General features: G+C 38.4%; 1 protein-coding gene across 5 annotated transcripts in view; it reads right to left on the bottom strand.

The window, feature by feature from the left end:
- Sgms1 (sphingomyelin synthase 1) overlaps positions 1 to 17,858 on the bottom strand; it is a 297,666-nt gene that overhangs the window by 140,632 nt on the left and 139,176 nt on the right. For all 5 annotated transcript variants that reach the window (XM_071611251.1, XM_071611254.1, XM_071611253.1 and 2 more), the window contains one exon: positions 3,301 to 3,343. The gene's annotated coding sequence lies outside the window, so the exon portion shown is untranslated. The remainder of the gene's footprint in view (positions 1 to 3,300; positions 3,344 to 17,858) is intronic.

Here is a 17,858-nt window from a genome sequence, read left to right as displayed (position 1 = left end):
CTTCCTATTCCTCAGAAGAGTCGGAAGGGGACTGAAAAGGGCAGGCTGTCTATATAAAACACACACGTACCGTTCTATCATATTTTAAAATTAACTCAAAATGGCTTAAAGCTCTAGAATTAAGATCTGAAACAACTTTCTGAAGACTGACCATGAAAATAGCACAAACACACAAAAAAATCTGAAACAATAAAATTCATAGAAGAAAACACAGGGAAAGCTTTATAAGACATGGCGCCATTGGATTTGGCAATGGATTGCTTGTACACGGCACCCAAAGTATAGGCAATAAAACAAAATAAACAATGGGACTACATAAAATGTGAAGACTTTCATACAACAAAGGGACCAATAAACAGAGTGAAGAGGCAACCTACGGAATGGGAAAAAATATCTTTTGTGTTAGTAAATCTTACAGGATGTTAAAAAAAAAAAAAAAAGAACTCCTACAACTGAACAACAAAAACTGCAATAAACCTATTAAGAAATGGACAATGGACTTGGAACAGACATTTCTCAAACATGATGTACAATGGTCAACAAGCACATAAAAAGTTGCTTAGTATCACTAATCATGGGGAAACTGGAAATTAAAATCACAGTGAGATATTACTTCCCATCCGTTCAAATGGAATACAGAAAACAGTGTTGGCAAGGATGTGGAGAAACTGGAATCCTTGTATACTCTTGGAAAAATGTAAAGTGGTATAGTCACCAGGGGAAACAACCAGGCAGTTCTTCAAAATATTAAAAACGAAACTGCTGATTCAGCAATTCCACTGCTGGTATTCATATGAAAGAATGGAAAGCACTGACTTGAAGACATATTTACACACACATGTTCACTGCAGCACTGTTCAAGAACAGTGCACCATTTAGGTGGTAAATGGGAATAAAATATTGTATATGCACACAATGGAAATAGTATTCAACTACAAAAAAAGAAGAAACTTCCATCATTTGTTATAACATGGATGAGCTTTGAAGTCATTATGCTAAGCGAAACAAGCCAGTCACAAAAAGACAAATAATGCCTTCATTCCACTTTTATAACTTAAAGAAACAAAAAGTAGATGATGATTGCCCAGGGTAGAGGAAGGAGAGAAACAGTAGCCGTTTGGTGGGTAGGGAGCTTTAGTTTTACAAGATGAAAAAAAATTCTAGAGCTATTTTGCACAATAATGTGCATATGGTTAACACAACTGCACTATACAAATTTTATATTGTGCTTTTTTACCACAATGAAGAAAAATTGGGGACATTTTCCTGGACTATCTGAATAGGTCCAGTGTAATCACAGGGTTCTTAGAAGTAGAAAGGATAGGTAGAAAATCAATTAGAAAAATGCAATGTGAGCAATATTTGGCCTACTATTGCTGACTTTAGTGATGGAAGAGGGTCATGGGACAAGGCAACTTCCAAAAGCTGGGAAAGTAAGAAACTGAGTTTTCTCCTGAGCCTCCAGAAAGGCAAGAGGATCTCCAAGTTCAAAGCCAGTTGCAGCAATTTAGCAAGGCCCTAAGCAACTTAGTGGGGCCTAGTTTCAAAATGAAAAATAACAAACAACTGGGGGTATGGCTCAGAGGTTAAGCACCCCTGAGTGAAGGGAGGGAGGGAAGGAGGAAGGAAGGAAGGGAGGGAGAGAGGGAGGGAGGGAGAGAGGGAGGGAGGGAGGGAGGAAGGAAGGAAGGGAGGAAGGAAAGGAGGGAGGGGAGGAAGGGATGGAGGGAGGGAGGGGAGGGAGAGAGGGAGGGGAGGAAGGGAGGGAGGGGAGGAAGGGAGGGAGGGAGGGAGGGGAGGAAGGGAGGGAGGGAGGGAGGGGAGGAAGGGAGGGAGGGAGGGAGGGGAGGGAGGGGAGGAAGGGAAGGAGGGAGGGAGGGGAGGAAGGGTGGAAGGGAGGGAGGGAGAGAGGGAGGGGGGAGGAAGGGAGGGAAGGGAGGGAGGGAGAGAGAGAGAGAGGGAGGGGAGGAAGGGAGGGAGAGAAGGAAAAGAAAAAGAAAGGAATGCAGCCCATGCACACTTTCATTCCAGCCTAGAGACACCTGCATGAGCTGAGCTTCCTGAATTACCAAACTGTTATAACAAAGTTGTGCTGCTTTAAGCAAAAAGAAGAAGGAAAAGCAGTCAGAACCCAATATCCTTTCTCCCATCAGTTAGAGCCACATAAACCATCCTAATCCTGTAACAGATGGCAGTTTACTCTGGAGAAAAGGGCACAGAAAGACTTCACATTCAGGGACTCCAGAAAAAGCTGAACAGGCTTTTAGATCTACCCATTACAGGTGTGGATGGTGAGACCGTGGCTTTCCCTGCTTGGTTCCCCCAAATCCTCTCAGGCAGGCTTAATCCCCACAAAAAGGTAAACAGAGGAATGTTTTTTGGAGAAAGTAAAATATCCAAGGGGGAAAAAAATGTCCAGATTCTGATGAATAGGAGTCACCCACTAATAAACAAGTCCCTGCCCAAGAACTACAGGGAAGCCCTCCAGGTAACGAAGTTTCCAGTCTATTTTCTATTGTCTCCTTCTTAAATATGAACAGAAAACTCAATTCTCACCATTTATTTCAGAAAAAAATCTTTGACATTAAAGGCAGTGATCAAACAACCAGATAAAAAAGGGGGACATACAGAAAAATTTTGCAGAGAAAACCAGCAAAATAATACAATTCATATTCTCAAAGGAAAGGAGAAAACATGTAAAGTATAAAACAAAAGCTCTAAATTCTACTTTTTAAAAGTAAATATTCAGAGGCCCTCAAAAATTAAATTCAAAATTACAAGCATGCTAGCTGAAATTAAAAACTCAATAGATACCAAGAAAACCTCTCAGAAAGTAGAATAACACAGAGAGATGGAAAATAACAAAGAAAAAGACAAAAGAAAATTAAAGGATCAATCAATACATTAGTCTAAAATTTAACAGAAATCAATAAATGGCACTTAAAACATGCTATGTTGTTTAGAAATAGGTAAGTGACTATCAAAAATACTAAACTCTAATAATTAAGATTCCAGTGTCAAATATGTATATCAAAAAATTGAAAGAAAATTATTCTAGGGTAGGAAAGCATTAGTTACGATATTTTATTTTGTAAAAAAACACGATTGTTTAATATACATATATAATTAATTAAATGACAGAAATATATGCTTGACCATTTCAGTTTTATCCCCCACTTATTTCTCATATTTTCAAATTGGTCACAAACAACGGTTTGTTTAGATCTTCTCAATGTAAATATACAGATAATATTAAACTAGGCATAAAAGATACATAAAGAAGTCTAAAACTCCATTTACCTGAATCACGTTGTTACTTTTCTTCATCAGACTTCCTTATGATCTAGGAGGAAATTAAATATATTTAAGTTCATTCTTCATATAATGAACTGCTCATAAGAAAAAAAACCCAGTCAAGATAATTACTATTCACTTCTTATTATCCATCCATAGGGAGAAAATGTCCTTACCCACTTCCCAGCTTACTTTTGGCTGTCATGAAATTCAGAGTAACCTGCAATTAGGCAAAACCAAGCAGAAGCAGGAATGTAAATCCAACACCAATAAAACATCATACACCAAGTGCATCCAATAGGACAGTGTGAATTTTTAAATCATGTGCCTTCATAAATTAACCCTTCTCTATTTAGGCAAATAAGCACTAATATACTATAAGGAGAACAATAAACTAGGAAGCATATTATTCAAACTATAAGAATTACAACTCTGGGGGCTGGGGTTGTGGCTCAGTGGTAGAGTGCTCGCCTAGCATGCATGAGGCACTGAGTTGGATCCTCAGTACCACATAAAAAAATAAAATAAAGATACTGTATCCACCTAAAATTTAAAAATAAATACTTAAATTAAAAAAAAAAAAAAAAAAGAATTACAACTCTGGCCAAGAGCAGTGGCACATGCTTGTAATCCCAGCAGCTCTGGAGGCTGAAGGAAGAGGATTACAAGTTCAAGGCCAGGCTCAGCAACTTAGCGAGCCCTAAGCAATGTAGCAAACCCTGTCTCAAAAAATAAAAAGGGCTAGGGATGTAGCTGAGTGGTAAAGCGCATCTGGGTTCAATTCCAAATACCCAAAAAAGAACTACAACTCTGAAATAGAAAGGGGTAACAAAATGTTTAAATTTTCATTTCTACAAAAATGCAATCAATAGCAAGCTAAGTGGAACAACTCAGACCGTGTCCACAGGTGTATGGTCGAAAAATTTATACACAGACTTCAATCCTTCAATCACACTAAAGGATTAAAACTGCTTCTTCATTTCATTTCATGAAAGACTTTCACATGTGAATTACAGTACTATATAAAAGGGAAAAGATACATTTTTAATAAACATTTTTATTAGATTACATTCATAAAGAAAATCCAAAATTCTGCTAAAGTGAACTGTTGTGGTTTGGATGTGAGGTCTCCCCCAAAAGCTGACATGTGAGACAATGCAAGAAGGTTCAGAGGAGAAATCATTGGGTTGTGAGAGTCTTAACCTAATCAGTGAATTAATCTCTTGATAGGGATGAACTGGATGGTAACTGAAGTCACAGGGTGTGGTTGGAGGAAGTGGTTCTTTGGGGGCGTATATTTCTATCTGGCAAGTGGCGACCTCTCCCTCTGCTTCCTGATCATCACATGGGCTGCTTCCCTCTGGCACACTTCCACCATGATGTTCTGCCTCACCCCAAGCACAGAGGAATGGAGCCTGCTGTCTGTGGACTGAGACCTCTGAAACCATGAGTCCTTAAATAAACTTTTCCTCCTCTACAATTGTTCTGGTTGGATCCTTTTAGTCACAGCAGCAAAAAAAAAAAAAAAAAAAAAAAAAGCTGACTAAAACATGAACATACAATAGCCACTACTCTTCCAAAAGGTCAATATTGCCCTGACTTCAAACACCACATAGTAGTCTTGCCTGCTGTTGAGGTTATTAGGGATCTTTATTATTCAGGGATCTATCTAGCAGTCTAAGAATCTCTGTACCTGGATCAAAATAAAATGCTTTAGGGAGAGAAAAGTAGGATAGCTCCAAGGTGATATTATTTCAGAAAAATGCTCCCATGTCTAAGGAAGGTGTTTTGGCTGGTCGGTTGCTTGTTTGAGGTCAACCTGCAAGTTCTCCAGAGACTGCAGGGCAAAGAAACAGTTTTATGGGAGAAATAGAAAGAAAAGGGTCTTCCTGATGTCCAGAATGAATGTTCTGCTGTGCCCAAGACTTGATAAGGCAAGGATGGAGGGGATAAAGGAAAGAGCCAGAAGGGGTTTGGCATTCTTTCTACAGATGCAAAAACAACTATCAAGTAAAGATAATAACCTATCTTGTCTGTGCCAGAAGCTAGACCAAGATACTAATGTAGCAACCTGCTTGACCCTCCAATTCCTTTGAAAACTGTTTCACTCCCTGTTGGGTGTGTGGGAGACCTTGCTTTTTGGTTTTATTTCCCCCATCGGGTTTCTCCCCAATTAAGTACATCACATAATCCCTTACCCCTCCACCTCCTCTCCAAAGGGCACCAAAGTCAAAAGTTTTCTCAACTAATACCATGGGACACAGTGTCCACTCGCCGGTCACCCTGCCAATCAGCACCCACCACATCGCCAAAGCAACCCTTGTTAAACTGAAGGTTACAGACTCATACTGCTGCTTCTTCCTCTCCTTTCTTCCCTTTCAGGCAGCCCCCCAATAAAATCTCTTGGTTGAATTTCCATCTCAGGTGAATCACTCGCCTTTCAATCCCCCAGTCTACAGATAACAACTGTCTCACAACAGCAGTACAGGGGCCGGGGTTGTGGCTCAAGTGGTAGAGCGTTCGCCTAGCAAGTGTGAGGCACTGGGTTTGATCCTCGGCACCACATAAAAATAAAATAAAGCTATTGTGTCCACCTAACACTAAAAAATAAATTTAAAAAAAAGCAGGACTGTGTATGAACTCAAAAATGTCAGTAGGTGAGGCAAAGCTATTCCTCTTTCAAGATTTTATGCAGGGCTAGAGTCTACATAAACAGAAAGGGAAGTGTTCTCAGAAACAAAGCCACATGATTAGATACAGAACATGTTGTCTTGGTCCTGCCCATGAATCATTTAAAGAAAAAGAATCAGTTATGCAGGATCCAAAACGTCATCTGAATTCCAAAAACCAAATGGTTCTGTCACCCATAGAGTAAGTCCAGTTATCTTTCTGTACCTCCAAGAAGGGTTTCCACAGGAACCCATACACTCCCAAGGTATAATCTTCTGAAACATTAACTGGTTTTATTGCACTATACATTTTCCCTCTGCAACAGGAGACACTAAAAGAACATGATGGCCCTCAGAGATAGTCACAAATGCAGAGAGGCAAATTACCACCAGAGTTATTGAAAACGCCACCTTCCACCAACATGACAAACCCACAAGGCTATTTAATTTCCATCATAAGTACTTTCAAAAAGCAGGGCCAAAATGGGAACGCAACTCAAAAAGGGAACTTTCCATTCTGCCCTTGACAGAGAGAGAGAGAGAGAGTAAAATAAGACAAATATATCTTATTTAAAGACAACAGGACACATCAAAGACATTTAGCTGTCAATAAGGTCTTCCTGTATTCTCATTGGTAAATACAAAATAGTATCTCAGTGACAACAACTATGACTGTCAGGAGTCATCAAATACCTCTCCATGTAGTCCTACAAGAATACTGGGGGAGGGAGTGAAAAGGTTGAAACCCCAACTCAATCAGACACACACACTAGGCTCAAAGATGATATAACATGTCTAAGATAAAAAATCAAGGTTGCACTTTGAGAAGGTGGGACAGGGTTCCAAATCAAGTCTGACAAATTCCTTCAGGGTACAATGTTGTACAAGTAAGTCAGTTCTGACTTAATGATGAATGTACTGGAATGTTCTCCTCAATTTCAAAGCATTTAGTGGTCCTTTCACTATTTTCTAGTTCCAAATTGTTTCTGCGATCATCACAAGTAAAGGATATTGACATCCCTTCCTTCTGTGAAGTGGAAGAAGTATTTTCTTAGCAAGTGGCTTGAGGACAGGGAACAAAAATAGGCCTTATAGATTAGATAACTGCTAAAGCAGCTGAGAGCACTCTGGTGATCTTCCATATATGGGATCTAGCACAGGGAATGCATAGTGAAAGCTGCGGGCTTGCTTTTCAATGGATACATTTCGTGAAGATAAAAGTTTTTTCAAGGACTGTATGAATGAGCAAGTTAACTATGCATACCATGCATGATAGAGCTTCTGGGGAAAAAAAACATCCTAAATTAGAAGGCCATAGCTCTAAAGTTTCAATCAGGACTGAGTAAAAAGTGAGGTGAAAATCTTTGTAGACATAAATGCAATGACATTCAGAAGAATACTGATGAAGGGACAGGGCACAATCTGGTGCCCTTCTCCTAATCTGAAAAAAAATCTGGCGTAGCAATCTTTGAATTTCTATGTGTTTATTACTGGTGACTTGCTTTCAAGAAAAACACACTGGAGTAGAAGTTTCCAAGGGTAAAAATGAATGGGCTTAAGCACCAAGGCTGAGGAAAGAAAAGATTAAAGTTCCCAACATTCTACAAAGCACTGGCAAATTCCCATTTTACAAATTTGCATCTGGAGGGCCAGCCCTTTCGATGCTGATTACTTCCTCTTAAATGATGGAGGGCAAAAGTTTCATCTTAGAGGTCAACATGACTGATTGATTGATTGATTGATTGATTGAGACTGATTGATTGGTGGTGGCTGCCCAGAAGCAACACTGAAAGTGCTCAAATCAGCTGCCATTGTGTTGCCACTGTGTGCCATGGATGTGTGACGTGGAAATCGCAGCAGGCATGCTTCATTTTTGACAGCCATGTCCCGACCTAGTTATTATAGTTCAGTTACTTCTTCTCAGGGGAAGATGGCATGTAATTAGACATGAATAATACCAAGAGACCAGTAACAGCACAAGATCAATTTAATAATATTTTTCCATTAAAACTGTACTTTATTAGAATAATAAAACACACTGAAAACCTTCTCATTCTTACTTATAAACAGAGTGTTATGCAAATTAGAGCCTGACTCAAAAGAATATAAAATCTAAGGTACAAAGCTGGTGTTTTCTTCTTTTATACAAAGCTTGCATCTTCTTCCTTTAATGTCTAACTCTTAGTAAAGACAGTTTCATTGATCCATCCCTTCCTTTCCTCTGCTTGGAGAAGAACATTGACTATCTGGCGAGTCACTGGAAAGCCTTGGGCATGGTCTCAGCTTTGGGGACTGAAAGTTGCAGTCTCTTGCCAGAGTCACCCAGGAGGCTTCCTCTTGCTGGCAGCTGGTTCCAACTCTCCTCACAAAGGAGAATGACTTTCCATTACCCTCAAGGAAAGCCTAAATCTGTCCTTCACTCTGCTGCATTCTTACTTTTTCCAGATTCAAAGAATAATACAAGGAAAAAGTTGGATGTCTTCTCCCAGCCCTTCCTCAAGCCTGCCGGAACTTAGAGCCCATCAGGATTCTGTTAGGTGACTCACAGAGCTCTTTTCTCTGAGGGGCTTGGCCAAAATATAAAACAAAATACAAAACATAAAAGGTCATCTATTAACTACCCTGGGAGCTTATCAAGTTCTCAGCTTGCCTCTGAAGCAGCTTTTCCTTTTCCTTTTCCTCTGTAAGGGCACTTGAGTAGAGGAGTTTTGGACAGGCTGCCCAGCAGAAAAGGACAGATTTTACAAATTGCCATCTACTAAATGTGGGGGATGAATGAGAGAATCTGGGATAATTAATTCCAGAGAAAGATACCACACACTTAAGGAGGTAGTTACTCTAAATACTGACAACTATGCTTCAGGAAATGGGAAATTTAAATTTGGGGGAACAAAATAGAATCAGTAAAAGTGTGAAAATAAATCCAGTTTTGAGTGTGACCTCAAAGTAAACATTGGGTCCTCTCTCTTCCCACCAAAAGTGACCAAGTGCTGAGGAAAGATAAGGGACTTTATGCCCTCATTCCACCAACATTTATTGGGCATCAAGGTAGAAGTGCAGCTTCCCTGAAGGGAATCAAGGTTTAGCACAGAAAAAAACAGCACACCCAGTAATCACATTTCCATTCGCTATGATAAATAACAACATCAACTAACACATCCCCTTCCATGTTAGGGGACAGACACAATCCCTACATATTTTGTGCATCTCATTTGAACCCATCACACGAGCCTGTGAGACTGCCAAATACCTTTCCCAGTTGGTTCACTGGTGATAACTGAAGCATATGGGACACAGAACAGAATACTTCAAACAAAAAGTGTTTTTTAAATTCAAACTAATTTTCAAATTACACCTTCCCCTCCAGAGACAAATCTCAAACCCTATTTTACCTTTCACAAGCTGCCCCACACGCGACTGAGGTTCCTAGAACTTTTACAAGTTGAAGAAGTAGTTTTCAAACATCACAGGTCTTGTCAATGAGGGCCACTTGGGCAATGCCCTGCCTCCAATTTAATGACAGCATTTTGGGCTGTTTTTAAATCCCTACCATAGTTGTGCCAAAATGATCTTCCTCATGTTATCAACCATAGCTTCTTAAGGGCAAAAGCACCCAGTAAAAACATATGCATTTGTCCATTACCAATTATATCAAATCAAGATTCTCAGTTAACCACAAAACCATCTTTACTTGCCACATTCAGTTATTCTTTTCAACACTTCATTACTACCCACCTCAAGAGACAAATTGCATTACTAGATGTTTGCTCCTACCGTTCCCTGTAATGTCCTCCCATGATTTGTCCCCACACTGTTAATCCATGCCCATCACCTGGCCTACAGCAAGCCATAGAAATATGTTTGCAATAATGGAGAAATTGTCCACACAATCTTTTCTGACATAATAAAACTTTATTCTCAAAATATTACATGTGCACCAATAAACTGTGGATTGGTAATTAAGTAATTCGTTTCATATTACATTTGAAAATGTACCGTCCATTTTATAGTACTTGTTTGTTTGTTTTAATAAGGGATTGAACTCAGGGGCGCTTTAACCACTGAGCCAATCTCCAGCCCTTTTGTTTTATATTTTATTTTGAGACAGGGTCTTGCCAATTTGCTTAGGGACTCACTAAATTACTGAGGCTGGCTTTGAACTGGTGATTCTCCTGCCTCAGCCTCTCAAGCCTTTGGGATTACAGGCATGTGCCACCATGCCCAGCCCATTTTATAATCTTTTTCCTCTACCAAAAATAATTTTTTAACCTAAGAAGGATTAATCACCATTAATTTTTAAAAATAATTCTCTACACTGTGTTTAATCTACCATAATCTAAGTAGCCTCTTCTTGAAATAGTAATACTATGTCTCACAAGCACAAGTCATGTAACATCCCAAACACACCGCATATAGTGCAGTGATTTAATAACTTGAAAACTAAGTGCCTTGCCTTTTGAGTCTGGATTATTTTTAAATATGGAGAAGAATAGGTATTTACTGGAAATTAACGGAACTCACTGAACAATGAGAACTTTGCAATTTCAAATACTTGTAAAATACTTTGAAGTAACCTTATAACTTCAAAAGAAAATTCAAAACAAGTCACCATAATAAACTTTGAAAGTCACAAAAACTGCCTTTTGTATTTCTAAAAGAGGCAAAATTTAGCAAGCAAATAATAAGATGGACCCATAAGAAATTCCAAGTATAGCCCAATAAAAAAACAAACTAAAATACAAAATCTGAGGGCTGGGGAAGAAGTTCAGAGGTAGAACCCTGTTTAGCATGTACAAGGTCCTGAGTTCAATTCCTAGCACTGGCAAAAAATAAGGGGCTATGGGTGTGTGCATAAACATAATTCCAAGGTAGATTAATGAAAATGTTTTTAAGCAAGAATCAACTAACTTATTCAAATTGGATTTGTACCAGACACACATTTCAGGTATCTCTTCAACTACTCCCTTTTCTGGGGATTCTGCCACAACCTCTAGTCAAGTTATCTTTTAACTGCCATTTCTGTATCACTTGACACAAACACACACACACACACAGTTGATTGGATGTGAAGGAAAGTCTAACCCAAAGAAAGTTATTGAAACTGGCCAGGAGCCTATGGCTAAAATGATAGACTCAACCAATCTAATTCTTTGCCTCAAGAATGGAAATCAAGAAACTCTATGATTTTGTCACTTGCAGGGAAATGGATGGCATTAGAGCAGATTATGCTAAGTGAAGCTAGACAATCCCTAAAAAACAAATGCCAAATGTCTTCTTTGATATAAGGAGAGTAACTAAGATCAGAGTAGGGACGAAGAGCAGGAGAAGATGATTAACATTTAACAGGGATGAGAGGTGGGAGGGAAAGGGAGAGAGAAGGGAAATTGCATGGAAATGGAAGGAGACCCTCAGGGTTATACAGTGGAGGAGGTAGAGAGAGAGGAGGGGAGGGGAAGGGAGAGGTGGGGAGGGGGGATGGTGGAGGATGGGAAAGGCAGTGGAGCACAACAGACACTAGTATGGCAATATGTAAATCAATGGATGTGTAACTGATGTGATTCTGCAATCTGTTTATGGGGTGAAGGTGGGAGTTCATAACCCACTTGAATCAAAGTGTGGAATATGATATGTCAAGAAATTTGTAATGTTTTGAACAACCAACAATAAAAAATTAAAAAAAAAAAAAAAAAAACTCTAAAGGAAGTCACCAGTCAGATGTCTCTGCCACACACAGCAGGATCTAGAATTGGAGCCCAGTGGGTTCCTAACCTGGGAGTTTTGAGACATCCTTACCTCCTACCTTTTCTCAAGTGAAACTCAGCTGACTTGTAACAATAACAATAACAACCACCACCGAAGTTTATGACAGTAACCTACGTTAAATTTTTATAGAAAGACATGTTTCTTTAAGAAATAATTACCTTCTTTTAGATAAACAGAGGAAATTGCTTATTTCACTTAGTAAGACATCAGAGGTATAGCTTTTAAAGAAATGCATTTATCACTTTTCAATTTCTTTCCTCAGGGTTCTCACTGATAGTAAGAAGTCAATTTTTGAGAATGTCTCTAAATTCTCATCTCTGGTTTATAATCCCAGTATAGATAGCATCTGATGTATCAATTCCTTCACAAAGTAAATGACAGTTTGAGGGGCAGTACTGGAAAATATTTGTTACTATATGGGCTGTCATATGACAAGAAACAAAATTTCATCCTATTAAATATTAAATTCATAATTAAAACTAACAAATTTTCCCACTAAAAATTTTTTGGTGTGGGGGGAGGTGTGCATGTGTGGTACTGGATATTAAACCAGTAGCACTATCCCACTGAGCTATATCCCCAACCCCCTTGTTTTTCATTCTGAGACAGCATGTTGGTATGTCACTCAGTCTGTCCTGTAACTTGGGATCAAGCCACTCAAGTTGCTGGGATTTTTACAATGGGCATTGCACATAAATATTCTTAAATGAATCAGTTCCCAGGCTGTCTCATTTCAGCTATATGTACACAGAAAATTAGAATTTCTCATACTGTTTTATTTCTACATTTTTTTCATTAAAAATACATACTTATACTGAATGCCCTGCCTCTCCCTTAGTTTAAAGAAACTAAACAGCAGAGAGTGTTATTCAATTAGTCATTAGAGGAGATATTTAGATGAGAAGAAATAGTGCCTACAACCTTAACTATAATATTTTCAGTACTCCACTTTGGGGGTGAAGGCCATGGTAGCAATACAAGACACCGGAACTCCAAATACCTATCTGGAATATTCTTGATATTTTTAACATAAATAAAAAGAGCATTTATGTCAGAGTCTAAAACTGTAACCATTCAGTGAATGAAATTGCTCAAGAAATAGTTTTTAAAGAATATCAGGAAAAACTGTCCGGGACTTGGAAATGAGCAAGAGACTCCAAAGTGTCCTTTCAGTGGTGTGCTAGACATTATCTGGAGGGGCCTGTGGGGATTATCTGAGTCACTAAGGCTCTGAACCTCTGACTGACTCTGTCACTGGCAGAAGTTCAAAGCAATTGTCCACAGCACTGGAAATAAACTTTGTCCAGTAGAGATGCCTGGAATAAAAGATAACCCCAAATACTACATTTTATTATTCTCTGGACATCAATTAATTTTGTTATCTACCGATAATTTCAGGGTTCTTGGATTTTCTTTGCCCAGTTCCTCAAATTCTCCTTTAATTTCCTCCAGACCTTTAAACTTCTCAAAATAAGGGCTTATGATTTTTCTACTCAGACCTTGATAAGATTTCTTTGAAAGGAAATAGTACAAACATTAAAAAGAAATAGATTTCTCTTTACAGAAACAAATAGTAGGAGGTTAATTATATCATTAATTTTTTCTAAATAAGAAAACCCATCAACTGAAAATTCAACAGAGGAGTTTCTTGATATAAGTAAACATAATGCATGAAATACATTTACACAACGGATTTACACAGTTGAAATCACAAATATTCTTGCAAGTAACAATCCCCTACTGAGAATTGAAAGGGATCTGTTTGTGTAATTTAGAAAAAGTGTGATTTTAAACACAACTTTTCAAAGTTACAAAAATTCATCCCAACAGAAGCAATGTCAACCTTCATGAATATGTAAAACTGACCCTGTTGCAACCACATAGTTAGTTTGGAGAAGTGATGGTTTCACAAACTCCTGGAACTGGCTGGGAGTCACCTTGGTCACTCCTTCCCCCTCTTCAATTGCCATTCTCTCCTCCCTGCCCATCCCTTCCTAGATGTCAGTCATGTCCCATTGAAACCCCTCCTTTGGCTGCAATTACCTTTTTTTCTTTGCTCCAAAAATGTCTCAAAGCCTTGAATATGCTGATGGCTGCTATGAATCTCCAACAATTCACAAGCTCTTATTTCTCAGAACTCTAAAGCAAATTAATGTCCTAAAGAAACTGATGCACTTAACTAGGCTCTTGGGTTCCCTCCACTGCATGTATTTCTCAGCTAAAAAATAAGTGTCCATATAGGTCAGCCAGGGACCAAAAAAAAGCTTCACCTGACTCTCTGAATCTACACAAGAATCATTCTTACATTCACTCACTGCCATGATGAACTAAATCCGTATGGTTAAAGCAGCAGCAGTGAAGGTTTACAAAGCATCGTGCCCCTCAGGAGGTTAAGACAGAAATCCTCAAGTGGTTCAGTTATTTAACAGTATATTGGACTTATATAAGTGAAAAAAAAAAAGTAACTTTCTGGCCTGGATATTTTATTTTCTCTTTTGGTAATTGAAAAATCTTTCTAGAACATATTATACAACCCCTGCCTTACTTCACCCCTGTTTGCAAAAGTAAAAGTTCTTGGAACAATATTTAGAAAATAAAAACATTCCTGGGGAAAAAAAATACTGATAACCTTATCCTTGGTAAGAAGCACCTACCATTTTGAATAATTTCTTTCTAGTCTTTGAGACCAGCACCAGAAGTGGCTCTTTGATTCCCTAATGTGTATCTTAAAGAACTGTACCCAACACATATTGTTAAATAAATGCTTGATTACATTCTGTATAATTTTTATTTATTTGCTTGCATACTTTGCTATATTCTATATACTAATCTTCTATATCCTTCAGGATTATATTTACTGTTTTATATTTTCCATGTCACAACATATGAACATATTTCTAGGGTATAAAACTATTAGCTATTATTCTACATTTCAGGGTGAGGAGTACTGGGAATTGAACTCAGGGGCACTTGACCACTAAGCCATATCCCCAGTCCTGTTTTGTATTCAAAGACAGGGTCTCACTGAGTTGTTTTTTGCTGTCTCACCACCCCACCCCCCAGCCACTGGGATCACAGGTGTGTGCCACTGTGCCCAGCCCTATTCTACATTTTTGTCACTGTCTTTATCTCCCCCACCCCCCCGCTTTTTTTTTTTTTTTTTTTTGGTGGGGGGAAGATGGCCGGATTACTGTTTTATGGAGTGATTTTTCTAAAAACTTCTGGGAAACATATTTGGGTTTTACTAAATTAAGTGCACATATGCATAAATTTTCACAAGTTATTTGTACTAATAGTGTATCCTAAAAGTTTTCTCATCTCCTTAAATATATTTTGCCATACTTTCTGATTTTTTAAACAAGAACCCCTGAACCCAATTTACATATGGTCTTCATGAATCAAGATTATCATTAAAATTATCAATTACTCAGTGGTGGAGTTCTTGCCTGGGATGCACAAGGCCCTGGGTTCAATCCCTAATATCACACATACAAAAAAAGTTTTTATGATTACAAATTACTGTAATGGACTACAGTTATGGGTAAAGATGATATATACAGAAATCAGAATGAACAACTCCAGGAGATATCCTAAATCTATTGTTTGCTTTATTTAAGAAATTCCCAACATCAGGACTTTAAATCAGTGGTCTCTCCCTCATGATCTTAAAAGAGAGATAAAATAACTCTTGACCTAGATGTTTACAAAGTGAGTTAACAATTCAAACACATTTTCCCAGGTTACATTCCCATTCCCTATACAAGAATAAAAAAGACAATTATTTTGAATTAGGTGATTTCAAAACATCTCTGATTTTTGATCACTTATGAAAATGTATTACAGTTTTAGTGAACTAGTCTTTCCCACTGTCAGTAAGAAACACATATCCCGCCAACACCCCCAAATCTTTATTTGGGGGCTTGGAGGTGGTTTACTCCAAAGCCTGCAAAATGCTCTCCTATTGTTCATCACAAGACATTTCTTCATTGGTCACAGTTTCCCCATACTGCAGTTTAACTGATTCACTGTGACCCAATTTCATGCCCCACCAACTCCATGAGATTAAAGATGCTTCTTAAAAAGATTATAATTGTTTGGTGACCTTCCCTCAATAATGAATCAACTTCTTTATTAAATCTGTTCCAAAATACATTTCATATTTGATAGGCACACTATTAAACAAGTGGGACTGATGTTGTGAGGAAAAGAAGGTATTTTACCAGAACTAGCCTTTAACCCTGAAAGTGGACAAAGAGTGTTCTAGTTACCTAAGTGGATGTAAGAAAGTCATCTTTTATAATTACCTTTCACTGACAATCAGAAAGGATGTGAAAACCAACAACACCAGAAACAACAGGCAAAAATCTACATCCATTCATCCACAGAACTTGTAAGTCTATCTTCCACACAGCAAAAACATTCAACAAATTCTCTCGAACAAGTGGGTACTCTTATAAATAATAACATTTTTTCAATCACCAAAAATTCTTTCCTTCTATGGGAACTTTCAGGATTTGGATATATAAGATTATTCAATATATTTTCATCTACTAAATTCTGGGGAAGCCTGCTTCCCAAATACATGCTAAGGTACCAGTGACAAGTCCTATGTAGGCAATCAGGTTTGTCAGTATGATAGAACTGCTTAAGGATAAGACCATGTTTGAAAAATCTTTTCCAAAATATCCACAAACAGGTTCTGAAGTTTCATGGTGTGCTGTTTCAACTCAATTACATCAACCCTCCCAACTTCTCCCTCTGACAGGCCAAAATCACTCATCAGAAAACAAATTTGGCACCAGGCCCAATGGTGCACACCTGTAATCCCAGCGATTCAGAAGGCTGAGGCAGAGGATAGCCAAGTTGGAGACCAACCTAGGCAACTTAGAAAGATCCTTTCTCGGGGGCTGGGGTTGCAGCTTAGTGGTAGAGCAGTTGCCTAGAATCTGTGAGGCACTGGGTTCAATTCTCAGCACCACATATAAATAAATTAATTAAATAAAAGTCCATCAACAATTTTTTAAAAAAAGGGAGGAGGAGGAGGAGGAGGAGGAAAAAAGATCCTGTCTCAAAATTTTTTAAGCAGGGTACCTTTTTAATAAAGGTACGTCAGTGGTACAGTGCCCCTGGGTTAGATATCCAGTACCGCAAAAGAGAGAGTGAGGAAGAGAGGGGGAGAGAGAAGGAAAGAAACAAACAAACATGGCTCAGTCAGATACATTAAACTGAAGTCAACCAGTAATAAAAAAATTTTAAAAAAAAGGCCCCAATCTTGAGTTCAGGATGTGGGCTGAATCCAGTCAGTTAACAATCTGCCTTCTACTTCTACTCTCAGGGACTTGAAGACAGAACAAAGGAGTTGGTTAAATCTGTAAATCAGGGAATCCGGTGAGATGCTCTCATCTCTGATTCTGGATTAAAATGATTTACATTTACAATTATTCCACTTATTCTAAGTATTCCAAATTATGATCAAGAGTTGAGTTTGATTACTGTTGATTTAAAAATTGCTATGGGAGGAAATGTAGTGTAATGTTAAGAGATAAGCTTTGAAATTAAGAAATGCAAATATGACACCTCGTAAAAGACATTCAAACTAAGAGAGGGCACAGTCTTGAGGTCCCTATTGATATTTAGAGGGTAAAGTCCAGGGAAGCTAAATATCCTCAAATGTGTGGGACAGGCTCACCTATGGGTCTGTCTCAAGTAACACCTGTGAGGAATCTAGGCTTCAGACCACATGGTTCTTAATTTGCTGTGAAACCTATCATTTAATCCTGATCCTTGAGTTTCTGAAAGGTAAAATGGGAATAAAATTACTGACCTTAAAGAATTCTTGTGGAGACTAAGGTACGAGAACATGGTATGGGCTTTGGAGCAAGTCCTGGTTCGACTTCCTAATAACTGTGGGCCCTTATGTACTCTGTTTAAGTTCTCCAGCTTCCTCATCCAGGAAGAACTCAGGTAAGCTGCAGCAATTTGATAAACAGTGGCTCAATACAATTTAGATGATGTTAATATTGGTGCAGGCCTAATTATTAATGAGTGATTCCACTCCATGGTCTCTCCAGACTGAGTTATGAAACCCAGGCATGCATTTTCAAAAGCCTAGTAACTACACTTATATCAGAT

The sequence above is a fragment of the Marmota flaviventris genome, chromosome 4 (assembly GCF_047511675.1).
Source record: "Marmota flaviventris isolate mMarFla1 chromosome 4, mMarFla1.hap1, whole genome shotgun sequence".
Lineage (NCBI taxonomy): Eukaryota > Metazoa > Chordata > Mammalia > Rodentia > Sciuridae > Marmota > Marmota flaviventris.
This window is presented reverse-complemented; position numbering and strand designations above follow the sequence as displayed.